Consider the following 20,871-nt stretch of genomic DNA (forward strand, 5'->3'; position numbering starts at 1 on the left):
TAACATACATGGAACAAGAACAGGAAGATATGGGGTGGCCTGTCTGTGACTGCTAGCGAAAAGCATTTCCTATAAATCTTCATTCATCATTTGAGTAAAAGCAGGGAGAGGATGCCATGGAAACATCTAACACCATTTCTTACTTTTCTAAGATGTTAGCTCAGAGACTCTCCCTTCAATTTATTTGAATTCTTGCTTTTCCAGAGTCGCCTGCATCCACGTTGCATTTTCCTTCTCTGTCATTGGCTAGTAAATATTTATAAACATCATCTGTACTTGAAATACTTCTGCAACTTTGAAAACTAAGTCCTGGAAAACTGTGTCTCTGTCTGGGTGTGTGTACGGGTTTTAAAGAGGATGCTGTTTCTGAGTTGAAACAGAATTGGCAAAGAATTCATTAACTTTAACCAGAGTGAGTAATCATGCCTGGACCTCCATGGTAAAAGTTCTTGAAAAATGTTATTCTTGTTAAAAAAAAAAAAAAATAGCAGAATGGCTTGATGGTGGTGTTTCCCCCCCACCCCCCCAACCCACTTCCCTTCCTTACTGGGAGATTATAGCCAAATGGGCCTGGGGTGAAGGGTGAACCTGAATGAAATATTCCAAGTCTCAGGCAGTGACGAGCAGAATCTCTGAGTTGCTTTGCTGGCTGCTGCTGCTCACCTTAGTGCCTATCTTTTCCCTTCAGACTTCAGTAGTTTCTTTTTTTTTTTCCCCTCAGTGTCCCCCTTTGAAAAAGATTGATGTGGCTGGCAATGGAGAGGGGATTAACATGAATAACAAATTATTCTTACACGTTTGAAGTTATAGGCCTATTATACTTGCCCTTTAGGGAAACACTGGGCTTTACTGAGCTATTGTTATTCTCAACAAATTTCAGTAATTATTAGTACTAGGAGTTGGGTTGCTTGGTTTCAACTCAGCTTCTATAAAGTGTGCCTTTTAGGAGGCTGTTCTGCCTATGTGATTCACAGTGAAGGAGGCTGCCTGGGGTAGGACAGTATTTCCCTTCCCTAAGATTTGCAACTAAGTTTTAAACTAAATAGCTTTCATCACGGGCCTCAGGGGTGACAAAGAGGGGTAGGTAGAGGGAATCTAGACAAACTGCATTTGTTCAGGACAAGGTGGAAGAGAGAGGGTGTGGGCCACAGAGAGGAATGCATGATAAGTCGCTTCAGTCATGTTCAACACTGTGTGACCCCATGGACTGTAGCCTGCCAGGCTCCTCTGTCCATGGGGATTCCTCCAGGCAAACTACTGTGGTGGGTTGCCGTGCTCTCCTCCAGGGGATCTTCCTGTCCCAAGGTTCGAACTTACGTCTCTTATGTCTCTTGCTTTGGCAGGCAGGTTCTTTACCACTAGCGCCACCTGAGAAGCCAAGAGGAACAGCTTGTTATGAAAACTCAGAATAGTGGTTGGAAAACAGAAAGAAATAGAAACAGCAGGTTTGAATCTCTGATCTAAACCAAATCTATTGTGTGACTGTGGCAACTACCTAACTCCTTAAAACCACTGTGTGCTCATGTGTAATATGGGTCTGGTAAAACACTAGTTTCAGGCAATTTGGAGAAGTACATACAATAATGACAAATGTTTACTGTGTACATGCTCTTTACAACTGTTGTTTCTAGTGCTGCTGATACTAGCTTGCCTGTCTCTTGTATCTGAAGTTCTGGTGATAATCTTGAAAAAGAGGGCCCTCCCAAGAGCTGTGTAAAGTATCTGCATGGAACAATAGGAGTCATATCAATATAATACATTACATTAAACATTTATCTATGCATCCATATTCAAACCCCAGCATTGCCAGTGACTAGCTGTGTCATTCGCAGAAAGTTACTTGCTGTTTCCAATGGCTCCATTTCTCTGTCTGTAAACCAGCAGTACTGATGTCACTAGGTTGTCATGAGAATTAGGTAAGATGAAGCATGGTACCACACTTAGATGAGTACTCTGAAGTTGACATAACAGGTCCCCAAACCTCCTGGGCAGTTCTGTGCCTTTTATGATGATAGGATGAGAACACGTATGACTCATCACTTCTTAGGGGGTGCTCCTGTTCCACTCCCCAGAGGCAGGTCCGCCTGCTCCACAGGGGTACCGTACTGGCACTTATGGAGCAGTTGTGTTGGTCCATTTCTGGGTGGAGGCTGGTGTGGCATTGATGCCTATGAGCAATGTCTCTACCCTGGACTGCGCTTTTTCCTTCAGGACAGTGACCATCTACTGCCTGAGTTACAACAACATTCCAGATTTTGCCATTAACAAGAAACTCTAAATCCCCAAATCCCAGACAGTCATGTCTCCTTCTGTGGGAAAAAAAAGCAAGATTTGCTTCTGCACCCCATCACCATATAGAACCATCCCGTCTGGGTGAAATTTCTGATGGAAGGGAAGTAGATGAATGAAAACTTGATGGAATTAAGATCAGATGTTCCTTTCAATATAAGGGCGATGACCACCACACAACACCCCGATTGAGAGTAACACGGAAGGCATCAAGTGATCTAAGGCAGTTATAATTCTGTACCAGGAAGTAAAGGTGCATCTTATGTTTTACACATCTTGTGTTTTATACAAACCTTGGTTTGAAAGCCTGAATTTCCAAAGAGAATACCATTGTCACAAGAAAAACTGGGGCATACTGAGATTGAGTTTGTTTGCACAGAAATCAATTCAAATCAGACAATATTCAATCTAGCAGATATAAAGGAGCTCTAAGGAATTGTACAAAATCAAAGACTCTTATAGCCAGACGGAGTGGGAACAAAGAAATTATATTAGACAAAAAAGTGTGTTGGTCATTGCAAAGTCATTTTACTTCAGAGAATGGCAGGGGTCTATATGTCAGATTACCTAACTAGTGCTGATCATGTGATTCCTGACTGATCCAAGATTCCATTTCTGAGAGAGTTGAAACTGCTTGGTTTGGTGACAGAGGGCTTGGTATATGATTCCATTTTGAGCTTGTTATTTTTTTGAAAAATTCCCCCCTTTTGATCAGACTCTCGGTGTAACTGAGAGATGTGAACAAGATTTAAGGTGTTAGTACTACACCCAGCTACTGCTCTGAGGTTTTCACAGTTTCTGCTGATCCTCTCTGTGGTATCCACAGGTCACCATGTTGGGTTCATATTCTTTAAATTAACTCCTCTCTTCTTTCCTTTTCTTACACTCTAATCTTAGGGAGTCTGGTCATTTGCTTGGTGGTTAGCGGCTGTGAGTGTGCATTTAAAGCTTTTAAGAGAATACAGCATACCAGGCAGACTACTATGATTATTATAAGCAGGATAATTCCTACTGTTTGGAGTGTACTTTGGAGCCGTAGCCCGCATGACTGAAATCAATGAGAATCAAATGAAAGAAGGACCCCATTTCAGGAGTCACTTAAGCCAACTGGATTGTTCAGTGATCTTACGTAACTGAGTCTCAGCTTCCCTGGAAGTGTCAATCCAAGTACAATAAGTGGTGTTGGCCACAGCACAAACACCTCTTTGCTTGGCTAAAAGATGATCTAGGGCTATGCTATTATCAGGAACAATGACCAGAGAATCGATGGATCATTTGGGGGCAGGTATTGCTTTAGCAACAGGTTATATAGTATTTTCCAGAGTTAAGGAGAGATTCCTGATCACAGCTTCATTTGTACTTACTCTTAGCCAGGGCAGGCATCTGGCACAGGAAGCTAATTTTGAATCATGAATGCCTCTTGGTAATTTCCATTTGTTCTCTGGCCTAGGACTGGAAAGGTCATAGCCACAGAGGTCAGTAAAACTTAAGGGTCGGTGGACTGCACAGGTGGTTTTATTCTAGTCATCCTTGCCTAAGCGCCTTTTTCGTATAGAGCCTAGATGGACATTTCCTTGGGTTTCTGCTTGTTAATCAGTGGCAGGGAAATGGACTACCCTGGATAAAAAGTCTGACACAATAGAGAGGGGGCTCAATTTGTTGCAGAGAAACTGAGACATTGGAAAACAGGGAAAACTTTGTGGCGCGCCAAACTAAAGAAGGAGAAGGCAATGGCACCCCACTCCAGTACTCTTGTCTGGAAAATCCCATGGATGGAGGAGCCTGGTGGGCTGTATAGTCCATGGGGTCGCTAAGAGTCAGACACGACTGAGCGACTTTACTTTCACTTTTCACTTTCATGCATTGGAGAAGGAAATGGCAACCCACTCCAGTGTTCTTGCCTGGAGAATCCCAGGGATGGGGGAGCCTGGTGGGCTGCCGTCTATGGGGTCGCACAGAGTCAGACGTGACTGAAGCAACTTAGCAGCAAACTAAAGTATCCCCAGCATTGTGGCAGATCCAGCAGTCATTTGAAGGTTGGATTACTCCTCCTTGCTATGGCCTGATATATGTAAACAGTGGGTTTCCCTGGTAGTGCAGCGGTAAAGAATCTGCCTGCCGATGCAGGTTCAATCCCTGGGTTGGGAAGCTCTCCTGGAATAGGAAATCTGCTCCAGTATTCTTGCCTGGAAAATCCCATGGACAGAGCCTGGCGGGCTAGACCAGGCTTTAATCAAGAGCAGACCAATAATCTAATAAAGCTTTGTGTTAACAGAAAACAAAATTATAATTTGGTACCAGTGTACATTTGATATTAAAATGTATTATTTAAAAACAAATCCATTCTAATTTTACTTGACTGCACATAAAATTCCTTTCCCAAGGTTCTTTTTCTACAAACCTTCCACAACATTTTTATATCCATTCAGATTTCACCTTATGTCTTTTTCTTCTTTCTCATTCTGGAACAAGGAATCTTCTTACTTTCCTTACCAACTTGTCTTGTATGTTGTTTCCTTTCACCCTTATTATTTCTAGTAAGTTTTAATTGCATATATTGATTAGAATTGTTAACCCTTAGAATTCTTTGTTCTTAATGAAAAATATGAAATAAGCAACTGTGGATTGTCTGTTAAATTAGAATTCTATAGATTGGAAAATTTATAAATATATAATTTCTAGAAGCATATTCTTCCTAGTAGTAAATTTTCCACTGTAGTCCAAAACATGTTTACTAATAGACCCAAATGTCTTTGATTCCTCTTTAAAAAGAAAGTGAAAATAAATAAACCTGTGTTCAGTAATTGATGTTTCAGTATTTTATCTTATTTGAAAATGATCTAGATATTGAGTGAATATCTGTAATTTTACTTGCCTCTATATAACTTTGAAGTTTCAAGTTCTCAGAAAAGTTTTGCCAAGTATTTTCAAGTAGACATGCTATGAAACATAATTTTTTTTTAATTGGAAGATAATTGCTTTACAATGTTGTGGTGGCCTCTGCCATACATTAATGTGTATCAGTCATAATTATCTGTATCCCCTCCCTCTTGAGACTCCTCTCTACCCCCATCCTAGCCCTCTAGGTCCTTGCAGAGCTCTAGGACGGGCTGCTATGTTATATGGCAGTTTCCCACTAGTTATCTATTTTACACGCAATGCTAGGCATATGTCATGCTACTTTCTCAATTCCTCCTGCCCTGTCCTTCCACTGCTGTGTCTACCAGACTGTTCTCTACGTCTGCATTTCTTCTCTGTAAATAGGTTCATCAGTACTAGTTTTTCTAGATTCCATATATGTGCATTAATGTATGATATTCTTCTCTTTCTGATTTACTTCACTCTGTGTAACAGGCTCTAGGTTCATCCACCTCACTACAACTGACTCTAATTCATTCCTTCTTATGGCTGAGTAATACTCCATTGTATATATGTACCACAACTTCTTTATCCATTCATCTGTCAACATAACTGTTATTTAAAAGTTGATTTGTAAACTTTTGCCTTATATGTGTTTAATTTACTTGTTCTTAATAAGTATGCTTAGATTCAATTCAGTTCAGTCGCTCAGTCACGTCCAACTCTTTGCGACCCCATGAATCACAGCACGCCAGGCCTCCCTGTCCATCACCATCTCCTGGAGTTCACTCAAACTCATGTCCATCGAGTCGGTGATGCCATCTAACCATCTCATCCTCTGTCATCCCCTTCTCCTCCTGCCCCCAATCCCTCCCAGCATCAGAGTCTTTTCCAGTGAGTCAACTCTTCACATGAGGTGGCCAAAGTATTGCAAAAAATCAAAATGGCTGTCTAGAAATTGTCTACAAATTGCTGTGAAAAGAAGAGAAGCAAAAAGCAAAGGAGAAAAAGAAAGATATAAGCATCTAAATGCAGAGTTCCAAAGAATAGCAAGGAGAGATAAGAAAGCCTTCCTCAGTGATCAATGCAAAGAAATAGAGAAAAACAACAGAATGCTTAGATTACTCATGAATATTTCACAAGACTTTAAACAGCTAACCATCATCTTAAGTTATTTTTCTTATTGACAGATTCTGTAATAGAGATAGCATAAGCTGTTTTGACCTTTACTAAGGAAGAATTGATACTTTTGAACTGTGGTGTTAGAGAAGACTCTTGAGAGTTCCTTGGACTGCAAGGAAATCCAACCAGTCCATCCTAAAGGAGATCAGTCCTGGGTGTTCATTGGAAGGACTGATGTTGAAGCTGAAACTCCAATACTTTGGCCACCTGATGCGAAGAGCTGACTCATTTGAAAAGACCCTGATGCTGGTAAAGATTGAGGGCAGGAGGAATAGGGGATGACAGAGGATGAGATGGTTGGATGGCATCACCGACTCAATGGACATGAGTTTGGGTAGGCTCCAGGAGGTGGTGATGGGCAGGGAGGACTGGCATGCTGCAGTTCATGAGGTCACAAAGAGTTGGACATGTTTGAGCGACTGAACTGAACTGAAGGAATAAAAGTATTATATTTAATGCTGGTATCTCTGTGCTGTGTCTTTTTAAATTAAACCAACAAACCTAAACTAGCTTTTATTTACTGATTATCCTAGATCATGGGCTTCCCACGTGGTTCAGTGGTTAAGAATCCACCTGCCAATGCAGGAGACACAGGTTTAATCTCTGGCTCAGGACGATACTCTGGAGGAGGAAATGGCAACTCTGTCCGGCATTCTTCCTAGAAGATCCCATGAACAGAGGAGCCTGGCCAGCTACTGTCCATAGGGTCGCAGAGTTGGACATGACTAAGCATGCATGCACACACACATCCTAGATCATGTGAACTTGAAAAACATTTGGATTAGTTTCTATATTTCTGAAGTGTTTTTTATTTACACAAACACTTATTTATCTTTAAGTCAATTAAGCAGAGCTGTTTACGAATCAATTTTGGTGATACTGTTGGAGGTGAAAAAAATCACATTTTTAACATATACAGACATATATAAACATACAAGCAGATGTAAAGAGATTTTATAGCTTTTTTAAAATTTTTAATTCAATTTTTAATTAGAGGATAATTACTTTACAATATTGTGATGATTTCTGCCATACATCACCATGAATCAGCCATAGGTATACATATGTCCCCCCCGCCTTAAACCTCCCTCCCACCTCTCTTCCCATCCCACTCCTCTAGGTTGTCACAGAACTGGCTTTGAGTTCTCTGTGTCCTGGAGCAAATTCCCACTGACTATCTACTTTACATATGGTAATGTATATGTTTTAGTGCTATTCTCTCAAATCGTCCCACCTACTCTCTCCCTGACTATGTCCAAAAGTCTGTTCTCTATGGCTGCATCTCCATCGCTGCCCTGTAGATAGGTTCATCAGTACCATCTTTCTAGATTCCATGTATATACATTAATATACGGTATTTGTCTTTCTCTTTCTGACTTACTTCACTTTGTGTAATAGGCTCTAGGTTCATCTACCTCATTAGAACTAACTCAAATGCATTCCTTTTTATAGCTGAGTAGTATTCAGTTGTGTATATGTACCCCAACTTCTGTATCTATTCATCTTTCAGTGGATATCTAAGTTGCTTCCAGTCCTAGCTATTAATTTTAGCCACAAAAAGGTATGATTACTGCAAACTCACTAGGTTATAAAAGAACATATGTGCATGTTTGGTCGTGTCTGACTCTTTGCAACCCTATGGACTGTAGCCAGCCAGGCTCCTCTGTCCATGGGACTTTCCAGGCAAGAATACTGGAGTGGGTTACCATTTCCTCCTCCAGGAGATCTTCCCTACCCAGGGGTTGAACCCATGTCTCCTGCATTGGCAGGTGGATTCTTTACCACTGAGCCACCTGGGAAACCTACAAAAGAACATTTGCATCCAAAATTGTATGATATGTTAAGGTTATCTGCTTGGATGGTGTAAACTTTTTACTAATATTTGTAGAAGAAATTTTAAGGCCAAGTTTTCAAAATAGCCTTTTCCTTTTCTTTTTCTCTTTCTGATACAAATTACCTTGATTCTTAAAGAATACCAGGGAGAACTTTTATATCTTAAAATGCATAGAGGAAGAATGCAATTTCCACCAAGAGGGACTTTTGTTCCCTAAGCACAGGTATTTTACAATATCTTCAAGCCTTTTGACATGATAGGAGAGGATCTGAGATTGGTAAAAAGAATAGGTGGGCTTTGAGTTGTTTCTAGCATTGCATTTCTATTCTTGAAAAGCTGTGTAGGACAATACAGTTGTATTCCTCAGAAAAAAACTGGATTGCAACCTGAATGATATCAAGATTCCAACCTATTTGTCCAACTACATCATCTTCAATTTGCTTCTTTTTATCAGAGAGATCTTCAGCTAAGAGGGAAATCAAAAGAGTCCTATGTTCTAGATTTAGAGCTGTGTTTCTTTGAAATGTTTTGGTAGATCCTCCCACAAAAAGGCTTTAGAATGTTTTTATTTCCCTCTGGGTACATAACTTCACTTTAGGTTAAGGGAGAAGGTCTAAAAAAAGTTCCTTTCAGGCTCTGAATATCAGCTACCAATTTGGCTAACTTTTGACCATAGGGCTACTTTTAAAAAATCCTTTTGATTATCTTTGTCAGATTTGAACCAAGACAAATAGTAAGTACTCCTGGAAGTATAGAACAGCTTCATGAACATGAGAGGTATCCTCAAATAGGGTGCAAAAGATACTTACTCAAGAGCAATAGCCATTGCTAAAGATAACCAAAAAAAAAAAAAAAAGGAAGAAAGATTTAGTAAATCCTCTGAGAGCTGGCAACAGTTGGTAGAACCCTAGCCACAAATAGACTGCAATTCATCTTTGTGTCTGGCTGTATTTTTAGGTCCTCTCTAAGTTCTCAGACACAAAATGAGACATACAAGGGCAAAGCTATCCCAAGAAGAGAACAGACCAACAGCCAATGGGTACCCAAAAGCACGGTCATGAGTCATAATTCAAAGATCTGATTCTTAAATATTTTGCCTGCCAATCTGAATTTGGACAGAAAGGGACAACATAAAATTTTACCATCTTTTCTCAATCAAGCACTGCAGATAGAAATCTGGGAGAACTGAATTTGGTTTGAGTTCTCACTTTTTGCCGGCTTCTGCTGGTTTTCTCAGGAGCCCATCTGCAAATGTGGAGAGAGTAGACGACCCTGTGAGTCTCAACCTGGTCGCCAGATGCTGTAGAGGAGGAAAATTAATTTTTCCTCTATTCTTTACGGTCAGTGCTTGACTGAGACCCTCTAGGGCACCTCCTAAATGGATAAGCTTGGTGGTGGTTTAGTCACTAAGTCATGTGGGACTCTTGTGACCCCATGGACTATAGCCTGCCAGGCTCCTCTGTCCCTGGGATTCTCTAGGCAAGAATACTGGAATGGGTTGCCATTCTCTAGGGCACCTCCTAAATGGATAAGATTATCTAGGTTAAAAGTTCTCCATTGTAATCTAGGATTATCTTTGATAAGATTAATCTTCCTGTTCAACCTTAAAACAGAATTTTATTCACACTGAACCTAGGCCAGCTTAAAGTGAGACCAAGTCTGATCCTGGACCCCATCTGGTTTCAAGTTCAGCCCAATCTGAACCCAGATACTGTCTGGTTTAAGTCAGACTGAGTCTGACTCCAGCAAATTTATGGACCCAGTCTGAAAAAAGAAATCGTTAAATAAAGTCTGAAACCTCATAATGTAAAAACTTTTGAACTAGATTCTAAGAGGGACTTGCCCACACCTCCAGAGACAGACAGAAAGCAGCGAGCTCAAGCAGCCCTCAGGTGCCTAAGCTTGGTTGTTTGCTGCTTCTGGGAATCTTGGAGGTCTCCTCAGTTTCCTCTTCTAAAGATAAACTGAGGTGTTTTAAACACTTTGAGTTGATTTGAACAAAAATTGATTAGAATCAGGCAGCATTCAGTCTAGTAGATAGAAAGGCACTTTGAGGAGTGAGGAGCTGTATAAAATGACAGTCTTCTATAGGCAGAGTGGAGCAGGAACGAGAAAGTTATACTAGGGGAAAAGTGGGTTGTTTATTGCAAGGTTACTTTCCTTTAGGGGATAGTGGGTGTCTATCAGACAGATTACCTAACTATTGCTGGTTAGGCAATTCTGGATTGGCTGGTTTAAGATTCTGTTTCTGGGAGGGCCAAAATTGTAATAAAGTTAGTTCTTGGTTTGATGACATGGGTTTAGCCTAAGTGACTCCATTTCAGGGCCTTTTGTCTTGTTTTTTAAACCACCAATAACCAGTAGCTTAAATACAACAGTTTAATATTTTCAAGGTCTTTTACATCTAATTGGTCATTTTCATTTTAGAGATAAGGAAATAGAATTTACTATAAACAGCCTGCTTGTTGATCTTTTATTTCCTGGGATATTTAAAATATTATTCTGCTAACAACATCCTACTTTCTTCTACTTTTTCAGCAATATATATATTTTTTTTAAAGAACTTTTTATTTTGGAGTATAACTGATTAACAATGTTGTGACAGTTTCAATGGACTATAAAGGGATTCAGCCATACATATACATGTATCCATTCTCCCCCCAGACTCCCCTCCCATCCAGGCTGCCACACAACATTGAGCAGTTTGCTGTGCTATACAGTAGGGCATTGTTTGTTATCCATTTTAAATACAGCAGTGTGTACATGTTGACCCCAAACTCCCTAACTATCTCTGCCCTTCATCATTTCCCCACTGGCAATCATGAGTTCATTTTCTAAGTCTGTGAGTCTCTTTCTGTTTTGTAAGTTCATTTGTATCGTTTCTTTCTAGATTCCACATATAAGGGACATCATATGATATTTCTCCTTCTCTGTCTGACTTACTTCACTTAGTAAGACAGTCTCTAGGTCCAACCTTGTTACTGTAAATGACATTATTTCATTCTTTTTAATGGCCGAGTAATATTCCATGGTATATCAGTTCAGTTCAGTTCAGTCACTCAGTCGTGTCCGACTCTTTGCGACCCCATGAATTGCAGCACTCCAGGCCTCCCTGTTCATCACCAACTCCCGGAGTTCACTCAGACTCACGTTCATCGAGTCAGTGACGCCATCCAACCATCTCATCCTCTGTCGTCCCCTTCTCCTCCTGCCCCCAATCCGTCCCATCATCAGAGTCTTTTCCAATGAGTCAGCTCTTCGCATGAGGTGGCCAAAGTACTGGAGTTTCAGCTTTAGCATCATTCCTTCCAAAGAAATCCCAGGGCTGATCTCCTTCAGAATGGACTGGTTGGATCTCCTGGCAGTCCATGGAACTCTCAAGAGTCTTCTCCAACACCACAGTTCAAAAGCATCAATTCTTTGGCACTCAGCTTTCTTCACAGTCCAACTCTCACATCCATACATGACCACTGGAAAAACCATAGCCTTGACTAGATGGACCTTTGTTGGCCAAGTAATGTCTCTGCTTTTGAATATGCTATCTAGGTTGGTCATAACTTTTCTTCCAAGGAGTAAGTGTCTTTTAATTTCATGGCTGCAGTCACCATCTGCAGTGATTTTGGAGCCCAAAAAAATAAAGTCTGACACTGTTTCCACTGTTTCCCCATCTATTTCACATGAAGTGATGGGACCAGATGCCATTATCTATGTACCACATATTCTTTATCCATTCCTCTGTCGATGGACATTTAGTTTGCTTGCATTTAGGCTACTATAAACAGTGCTTCAGTGAACATAGGGGTGCCTATATCCTTTCAGACCATGTTTCTCTCCAGATATATGCCCAGGGGTAGGATTGAAGGGTCATATGATCATATACTTATGACGTAAAACTCAATATAGAAAGGAAACAAAAAATTGTTGTATATAACAATTAATAAAATTTACAATTAATAAATTTTTAGGTTTTGATGCAGAATTGTATAATGCAATGTGGTTGTATGATCCATAAGACAAATTAGAGATTAAATTTAAAATACCAAATCATAGAGTACCATAGGGAGTGTGGACTGTTAATGGGGCCCAATTTAAAATTTATACTTGAACATCTATTGTGATCTATGAGTATGCCTCAGTGATGACATGTATGTATTACCTCATCTGATCATGAACCAAAAGTCTAAAGTTTGAGACTTCAGTCGGCAGGAGGCTCAGGCAACATGGCCCCACTCTGCCTGTCACACGTGGATACTTGGTATAAAGTGTCCCCTCGAGTTGGTTGACAGAGGTCGGGACCTGATTGACTCGAGTCCCACTCCGCCCCCTTCTCAAGTCCTTTCACCATCATTTTGGGGAGGTGGCATCCTCCTTGTTGTGCCTTCTTTCCACTCCCCTCCTGAGAGAGAGATTGTAGCTCTTTCTACTGACAGGATCCCCAGAACAGTGCTCTTCACGTGTGATACACAGACTCTTGCTAGTCTGCAAATCTTTGAGATCAGATAAACATATACATTGACGGAAAGCATGAGCAACTTTTATAGAAATTGGACACAACTGCAACATCAAAGCACTACTGAAACATACTTTTATCTTGAATTTAATCTTTTCTAAATTAGGCTTATCTTTTTTAAGCCTTTTCATTTATTCACTCATTTGTTTTTAATGTTTTCTGGCTATGCCATGTTGTATGGCATGTGAGATCTTAGTTCCCTGACCAGGAATCAAACCTGTGTGTCTGCACTGGCAGTGCAGAGTCTTAACCATGGGACCGCCAGGGAAGTCCCTTGTCTTGCTCCTGGGCTTGGGTCGAGGTTGCGTTACCATGGCAAAACACACCAAGAAGGTCGGAATCATGGGCAAATACGGGACCCGTTATGGTGCCTCCCTCAGGAAAAAGGTGAAGAAAATTGAAATCAGCCGGCACGCCAAGTATACCTGCTCCTTCTGTGGCAAAACCAAGATGAAGAGATGAGCTGTGGGCATTTGGCACTGTGGTTCCTGCATGAAAACAGCACGAAAACACCGCCTCTGCTGTCACAGTGAAGTCTGCCATCAGAAGACTGAAGGAATGGAAGGCCCAGTAGAAGCACCACCGTTTGATAATGTTGCTAGCCTATAATAAATGGGTTAATTTATGTTAAAAAAAAAAGCTTGTCTTTTTTATGTTTCATATTTCTTTTTTGCAGGAATTTGTTTTTATTGTTTTTGTTTTTTTTTTTTACAAAAGTACTGGCCTGTGGCTGACTGGAAGGAAAGAAAGTAGACTCTTCATCACAGATAACTGAATAATTTGAGGTGTGTCCACATAAAGCTTAAGTGTGGGGACTCTAGAGGGCCTGGAGAGGTGCCCTGGTTTTCTGGATGACTGTGTGAGTGTATTATCTGCATGACTTTGGGGAGCTTATCCTATTCTGCCTTGATTTCTCTATCTCTATAATGGAGGTGGTGGTAATTGTACCTACATCATTGGATTGTGAAGAGTAAAGAAGTTAGTAGTAGATTAATAGCAGGCTCTTAGAAAAGTGTCTTTTGCAGGGTATGGGGTCAGAGTGCTTTCAGTTCAGTTCAGTTCAGTTGCTCAGTGGTGTCCGATTCTTTGTGACCCCATGAATTGCAGCACGCCAGGCCTCCCTGTCCATTACCAATTCCCGGAGTTCACTCAGACTCACATCCATCGAGTCAGTGATGCCATCCAGCCATGTCATCTTCTGTCGTCCCCTTCTCCTCCTGCCCCCAATCCCTCCCAGCACCAGAGTCTTTTCCAATGAGTCAACTCTTCGCGTGAGTTGGCCAAAGTACTGGAGTTTCAGCTTTAGCGTCATTTCTTCCAAAGAAATCCCAGGGCTGTTCTGCTTCAGAATGGACTGGTTGGATCTCCTTGCAGTCCAAGGGACTCTCGAGAGTCTTCTCCACCACCACAGTTCTTTAGGTATCATCATTTGCTGTTCCAGACTTTATTCTGCACCTGTATCTTTGCGTAAGCCAGGGCTGATGACTTAGCCCATTGTGGCCCAGGGTGGGCGTGGCATTTTTGCCGTTATGTGCCTCTTATTCCATTAAAAAATTATTGTATTTTATGACTTTGTTGGTATAAAGCTAGGTATAATCCAGGCTAAATTCATTACTATATATCTTTTTTGCTTTTACTTTTAAAATAAATGAGAACAAAAACATTTCTGCAGTCCTCTACATTAAGTTGGGTCCTGGGCATGGTGCTTACTGTGAGAGATTCAGACAAGTGGAAACTATAGGTTAAGCTGGCCCTGGTATAAGCTCTTCCTTCCCTTGCTGGAATGCTCTTCTTTTAAGCATCTTTTCTTGAGCATCATTTCTTCTCCTCTTGAGCAGTTCCTCTTCATCATTTGAAATTCCACCCCAAGCTTCCTTCTCAGTCTGTTCTATGTGTACGGCGGTTTTATGATTGTTCCTTTACCCATCTGTCACCCAGGCCAGACTGTAAGTTCTTCAAGTTCAAGGAACACCTCTGTCTCCCCAGGACTAAGCACATTATGGTTACACTAGTTAATTACTTAATGTGGTTGGATAAAATATGTCATTGTGGAGGGAGCAGCATGGATGTGGGCCTTTGAGAGTCTTGAAGGGAGGTTTATTTAGAAAACCAGAGAAGGTTAAAGACAACCTTTTCATTCACAATTCCTGCTTATTCCTGAACACTTGCAGACTTCAAAACACAGGAAGAAGATGACTGGAGTATCAAGTAGCAAGAGTTTACAATACAATTGCCTGAGCAATGGGAACTCCCCACTGATTAACATTAATGGGAGCTCCATTCATACATCACACAGAGAACAGACCCCTAAAAGCTGATCTGCTGCCTCATTAGAAGCCAATCAGATGCTTTCAGTGTTGAGTAATAGGTCTGGCTGGGCTGACTCCAGAAGCAGAACAGCGACAAGGTTCTCTGCTAATTTCAAATGTGGTGGCGAGGCTGGGACAGAGCGAAGCCCTGGCAAGAGGATATTGTGACTGAACCACAGGGTAAAAATCTCTACAGGGGGATGATCCAATTCGATGAAATTGCCTGCTACATAATCTTCCCCAACAAGGCAGCACGGGGTTTATTTCACAGCATTGCCCAGACTCACTATCCCATTGACTCTTGCAGGGGTACTCCACTTCAGGTTCAAACTGCACACCAGAGAATCTTGTTAAACACGCCCACCCTGGGCCACCCCTAGAGCTTCTAAGCCAGTGGGTCTAAGAGGGAGTCTAGAACCCAAGGTTTAACAAGCAGCTCAGGTAAATGATGTTGCGAGTAAATTAGATCAGACCTTAAGAACATGGACTTTGCTGAACAAGTTATCTTTGAACAAGGGTGAATCCTTCCTTCTATGTTTTGGCCCTAATGGTCTGTGTCCATAACTATTGGTGCTCATTCTTTGGTGCCTGGAACCTAGTATAACCCTTAAGCACGGAAGGAAACCAGAAATATTCCCTTTCAGCCCCCAGACATCTCCTTTGCAGATTCTGAAGCCCCTATTTTTCTTTCTCTCATGGGTACTTTTGAGGGGGCTGGCATGTGCACATCTGACAGCTAGGGTCATCTCTCTTTTATTTCCTCCACTCAGAACTCTGAGTCTTGTGCTGTGAAACCAGCTCACTGGCACTCTGCACTGGAGTTTCATTTACTATTAAGGGCTCTAATGAGGAGGGACAGGCAATTATTATTATTTATTTCACTAATTAGCCAGATAATCATTCATTTTGAAACTATTCAGGGTTGGAAATCTGTTCATTTTGTGCCCTTTGTGTAATATGGATTCATTTATTTTTTTTTCTTTTCCTTTACAAAAACGACTGCTTTGTTTTAAATGGGGGGCAAAGGTAGGGAGTGAGAAGGGGGAAATTAAAGAAGAGAGAGAGATAATTTCTGAGCTGTGAAGATAATGCAGCGAGGAGCCAGAGTCCATAAAAACATCACCTTTCAGTCTCTGAAGACATAACGCTTGATGATAACCATAAAACATGTTAGTGCAAAATGAATTGCTGTTCTGTTCAAATCCTTAAATGTACTACTGTGGATGTCACTGGAGATATGCAACTCTTTTTTCTGATGCCGAGATATATTTTATCATAATTTGTGGAGTGGATGACAGCCTTGTACACATGATTGCCTTTTCCTGCTCAGTTAGCTTGTCAAGGTCAGAGTCCTTTGGCCTTTTATGAATGTCGGACTATTAAGAAATGAGCAGGATAAGTGAACAGCATGGAGAGGAAACTTTATTTTTCTTTATTAATTGATACATTATGTTTTCATGGTGTTTGCTTATCATAAGCCGCCATTTTGCTCTGGAGGTTACTCTGGAGACGGGAGGGGATATTGCTGTTGTTTGGTGCCCTGCATCTTATTTTCATTGTGAGACGGAAAGAGCTTCTGGGAAGTTGGGGTTCATCTTCAAAAATAAACTGTTCAGGAATGCTTGAACTTTCAGGTAGTATTTTTTTAAGGTACGTTGTTACCGTGGGATGTGGTACTTCTCTATGTTGATGTTTCTCTAGGGCATACATGCAATATGGCACTCTTTGTAACCCAAGTCTGCTAGATAATGAGCCTGGTACATTAGGCTGAGAGTCTCTGTGTATTTGTTTGTTTTCTATGACTTCCATTTTGCAAGTTAAAACCAGATCTGAGGATGATAGAAGCTGCAATCAAGTATCTTAAGCTAAGGAAATGTGAGATGGTGGCCATTTCTCAGAGAAATGGAAACACTTGGTGAGCTCTAGGGTGGGGAAGAGGATCCAAGGAAAAGTCAGAGGAGGCGTCACCTTCCTGAAGGATGTCTCAACTGGCGCCCATGACTTAATGCTCTCTTTACCTTGGCATACCCCTCAATAGCTTAAAGGATTCAATGTAAGAAATTTCTAGTCTAAATGACTCTTTCCCTTTCACGGGCTCCCGCATTGTCACTAAAACAAAATTGCTCAGAAGTCTCAATAAAAAGTCGATAATGCATGAATAAGTCCTTGTGCAGAAAGTTCAAAAAACCATTGTTCCCAGATCTTCAACTGCTCTTGCTAAACTTTCAGAAGCTTTGTCAGAGGGAACTTTTTATACTCCAGATTTGGAGAGGTATCAGGGTTAATTCTGATAGGAGCAACAGCAGCAGGAAAAATGTCCTAGTATCTATTCTGCTCACCGCCACAGTAATAAAGTATTTACCAAAAAAGAATAAAAAGAACTTTAAAAATAAGAAACCCTTCACAGCGTTGAACCTGATAGATCCTATCAGGTTAATTTACTGGAGTTGATCTTTATACTTTATATAGAAGAAAGTAATGTAAATGAAAGAAATATGTTTACACTACTTAAGAGTGAGCTACAGCTACTGAATCCAAGAACCGCTTTCATATAGTGCTGGCATATTAAAAATGAGTTTGACTATTTTAAATAATTCTGCTCTATTCTTGAAAGCACTTTCAAAAGCTCTAGGGGAAGAAAAATGTGAAGGGACTAAAAATCTAGTCAAGCTGCATTTTTAAAAGATTGAAAAAATAACCTAGACATCTCCTGAAGGTCATCTTACTAAGTTGCCTTCACTGTATCATGACGAAGAAATGAAGATAATGGATAAATGCCGGAAGTCAAGGTTGAATACAAGACATTTGCAGGGACGGGATGTTTTAATAATCATTTAATACAACAAAGGATAGAAATTGGAAGCAGAGAAAGAAAATGGCCGAAATAGAAAACAAAAGTGAAGCTGGAGGAGAGCAGCAAGAATTTCTCTTCTTTTGTAAGATCCTGCGTTTAGTACAGGATTCAGGTGGCTATTGGAGCGTCACCTTTTAGTGTCGATGGGGCTAGATAAAGGCCATGGCAGCAGCTGGGCATTGCTCCCCTTAAGAACAAACCCTTAAAGTGGCACTTTCTCCGGCCTTGACACACATACAGGGGGTCGTCAAAGTAAGTTTTGTAGGCAGTGGTTCCAATTGGGCTGAAATTGAGAACCTGAGGTCTATGTGAGACCAGAATTTCCAGGTAAACTGACTTGTGGAAACCAAAATAGGTTTTCTTGATCATTCTTGATCGAGAAATGAAGAAGGCTGAAGAAGGGTTTTCTTCAGCCTGTCAGTACTCTCTGGCATCAGGGTATTTGCACTTCTCTTCTCTCCCCCTGGAATGTTCTTTGAAGATGTCTGTGGTTTGCTCCCTAACTTCGTGAAAGATTCTGTCCAAATGTCACTCTCAGCATTGCCTTTCCTCCCCAGCCACCCTGTTGAGAAGCACAATGTGGTAAGTCACTCTCATTTTTGTAGAGCATTTTTTCTGTACTATTTATCATCACTGGATAGAACCTATTTTTATTTATTTGTTTTCCACATTAGAAAGTATGCTCTATGACAGTAGGGTCTGTGCTATATAGAAGCTCCCAACAAGTTGAGAATTCCTGCCTTCTTCCCCAGTGCCTCAACAGTGCCTGCCATAGTGCAGGATCTCAATGAAGGTTGGTTGAATGAATAAATGGATAATAACAATAATAGCTTCCCCTTTTTGTGCACTTTCCCTGCGCCAATTTCCACATTCAACTCCCCACAGGCTGTAGTGTGGTGCTATCTGTAATGCCCTATAAGTGAAGTGACTGCTATTTTACACCCCATTTTACAAAGATGCCCTCCTAGTAACTCTGTGTGCACAGATTTGATTCTGCTGTAAGGAATATAATGCCATCCTGAGGATATGAACACTCTGCGCCTTCTTCCTAATGAACAATTTGCTGTTGCACATAAAAGTAAAATTTAAATGAAATAAAGAAAGCATCCACATTATAAAAAAATTAATAGGAAAGGAGAACTTGACTCAGAAGGATTTCAGTTTCATCAGGCATCTTGGAAGGGACCTTTTCCTTAGGGTTGCCAAATTGGGGTGTGGGGGGTGGAGGATACCTAGTTAAATTTGAATTTCAGGTAATCAATGAATGATTTTTTTATTCATTATTGAGCATGTTCCATATATTGTATGGGACATGTTTATGTTAAAGAAATTATGCATTATTTATCTAAAATTCAAATTTAACTGGGTATCCTATACTTTATATGCCACTGGTTTCCATTTCTTTTTTAAAAATTTTATTGAAGTCAGTGTGTTAATTTCTGCTGTACAGCAGAGTGAGTTGGTTAAATATATATATATATATACCTTTTCATATTCTTTTCCTTTATAGTTCATCACAGAATATTGACTATAGTTCCCTATGCTATACAGTAGGACCTTGTTGTTTATCTGTGTTATATACAATAATTTTCATCTGCTAATCCCAAATTCCCAATCCTTCCTTCCTCCCCCTTAACAACGACAAGTCTGTTCTCTATGTCTGTGAGTCTGTTTCTTTTGTGTAGATATGATCATTTATGTCATATTTTGGATTCAACATATGTCATATCATATGGTATTTGCAATTTTTTTTAAATGTGCTGGTTTCTATTTCTAATGAGACATAGCAAAAAATAATAGTAGCAAAAGTAATAAAAATCTTTACAGTTACCACTTCTGTTCCTCCGGAGCTCCTTGAGTTTTGCATGTATCATTTCTAGTGCGTTTTGTATATCATTTCTAGTCCTTACAAGAACCTTTCATGTTAGATAGTATCATCCATCCTTCAGATAAGGAAATTGAAGCTCAGAAAGGATAGGAAATTTGCCTCAAGTCACATAGCCAAAAAGTGTCTCTTCTAGAAAGTAAGCTCATTGACGGTAGGGTCTTTACCCCAAAGAACATGATATCCAGGTCTCTCTCTTTGCCCGCTGTTTCCTCTCTGTGACCCCACTGTTCTTGGAGGTACTAGGTTAGAGCCAATCCAGGAGCAAAGAGGAGTCATTCCTAGCTGGACCCCAGAAGGAGCTGCCTGGGATCTGGATGTCCATCTTTGCCTCCTTGGTTCTCACATCCTGAGGAACTTTTGTGCCACATCTAGCCAATTCCCTGTGGGATCATTGTGACATGGTATTTCCTTGTTAGTATTTTTTTGGGGGGGTTCACTTAAAAATAGTTAAGGATAAACAGAAAACAACAACAACTTGGGCTATTTCAGTCCCAGAGTCACATGCATTTTATTCTAAATGACAATATTTAACAACAAAATTGCTTCATTTCAGACTCATTGCGTTCTTTCAAGTGGGAGTCCTATAATTTAAAAATAATAAATGCAACAGAGTGAATATATTGCTTTCATTAATCCCCAATACTGCTTATTTTCAGCACTTTTAAATTATTTGAGTGTGCTCAATAGATTTAGCTGAAGTGGAAAAAGAATCATTCAAATTTCAGACCATTTGCAGTTATCAATTTATCTGCTGTTTTCCAGCCAAGTAACCGAACTTCAGAGTAGCATGTGGTTTGAATGATTTCCTCCCAACCCCCTGCCTGGTATGAAACAGTGAATTAGTCAAGTAAAAATGTCTGTGGAATTGAAGGTGCTATAAACAAGGGCGTCATAGCCTCTGAATTATCAGCCAGCACAGGTGATGTTGATTGCATGTCATGGTGTCCCAAGGACATCCAAAGTGACAGTGGAAACTTTCTGTTTCTGTGCCCAAAATAAAGTGAAGAATTAAGCTATAATCTAAACACTTCACTTCTTACCTGCTCTTTGTTTATTTTCCAAATATTTAAAAGGTAATATGCTGGTCCCATCACTTCATGGGAAATAGATGGGGAAACAGCGGAAACAGACTTTATTTTGGGGGGC

General features: G+C 40.4%; 1 long non-coding RNA gene and 1 pseudogene across 29 annotated transcripts in view; both read left to right on the forward strand.

Annotated features, from left to right (window-relative positions):
• The window catches only part of LOC129621379 (uncharacterized), a 454,544-nt gene that overhangs the window by 186,125 nt on the left and 247,548 nt on the right, over positions 1 to 20,871 (forward strand). The window lies entirely within an intron of this gene.
• Positions 12,952 to 13,248, forward strand: LOC129621378 (60S ribosomal protein L37a-like; annotated as a pseudogene).

This window comes from Bubalus kerabau, chromosome 10, assembly GCF_029407905.1.
Source record: "Bubalus kerabau isolate K-KA32 ecotype Philippines breed swamp buffalo chromosome 10, PCC_UOA_SB_1v2, whole genome shotgun sequence".
Lineage (NCBI taxonomy): Eukaryota > Metazoa > Chordata > Mammalia > Artiodactyla > Bovidae > Bubalus > Bubalus kerabau.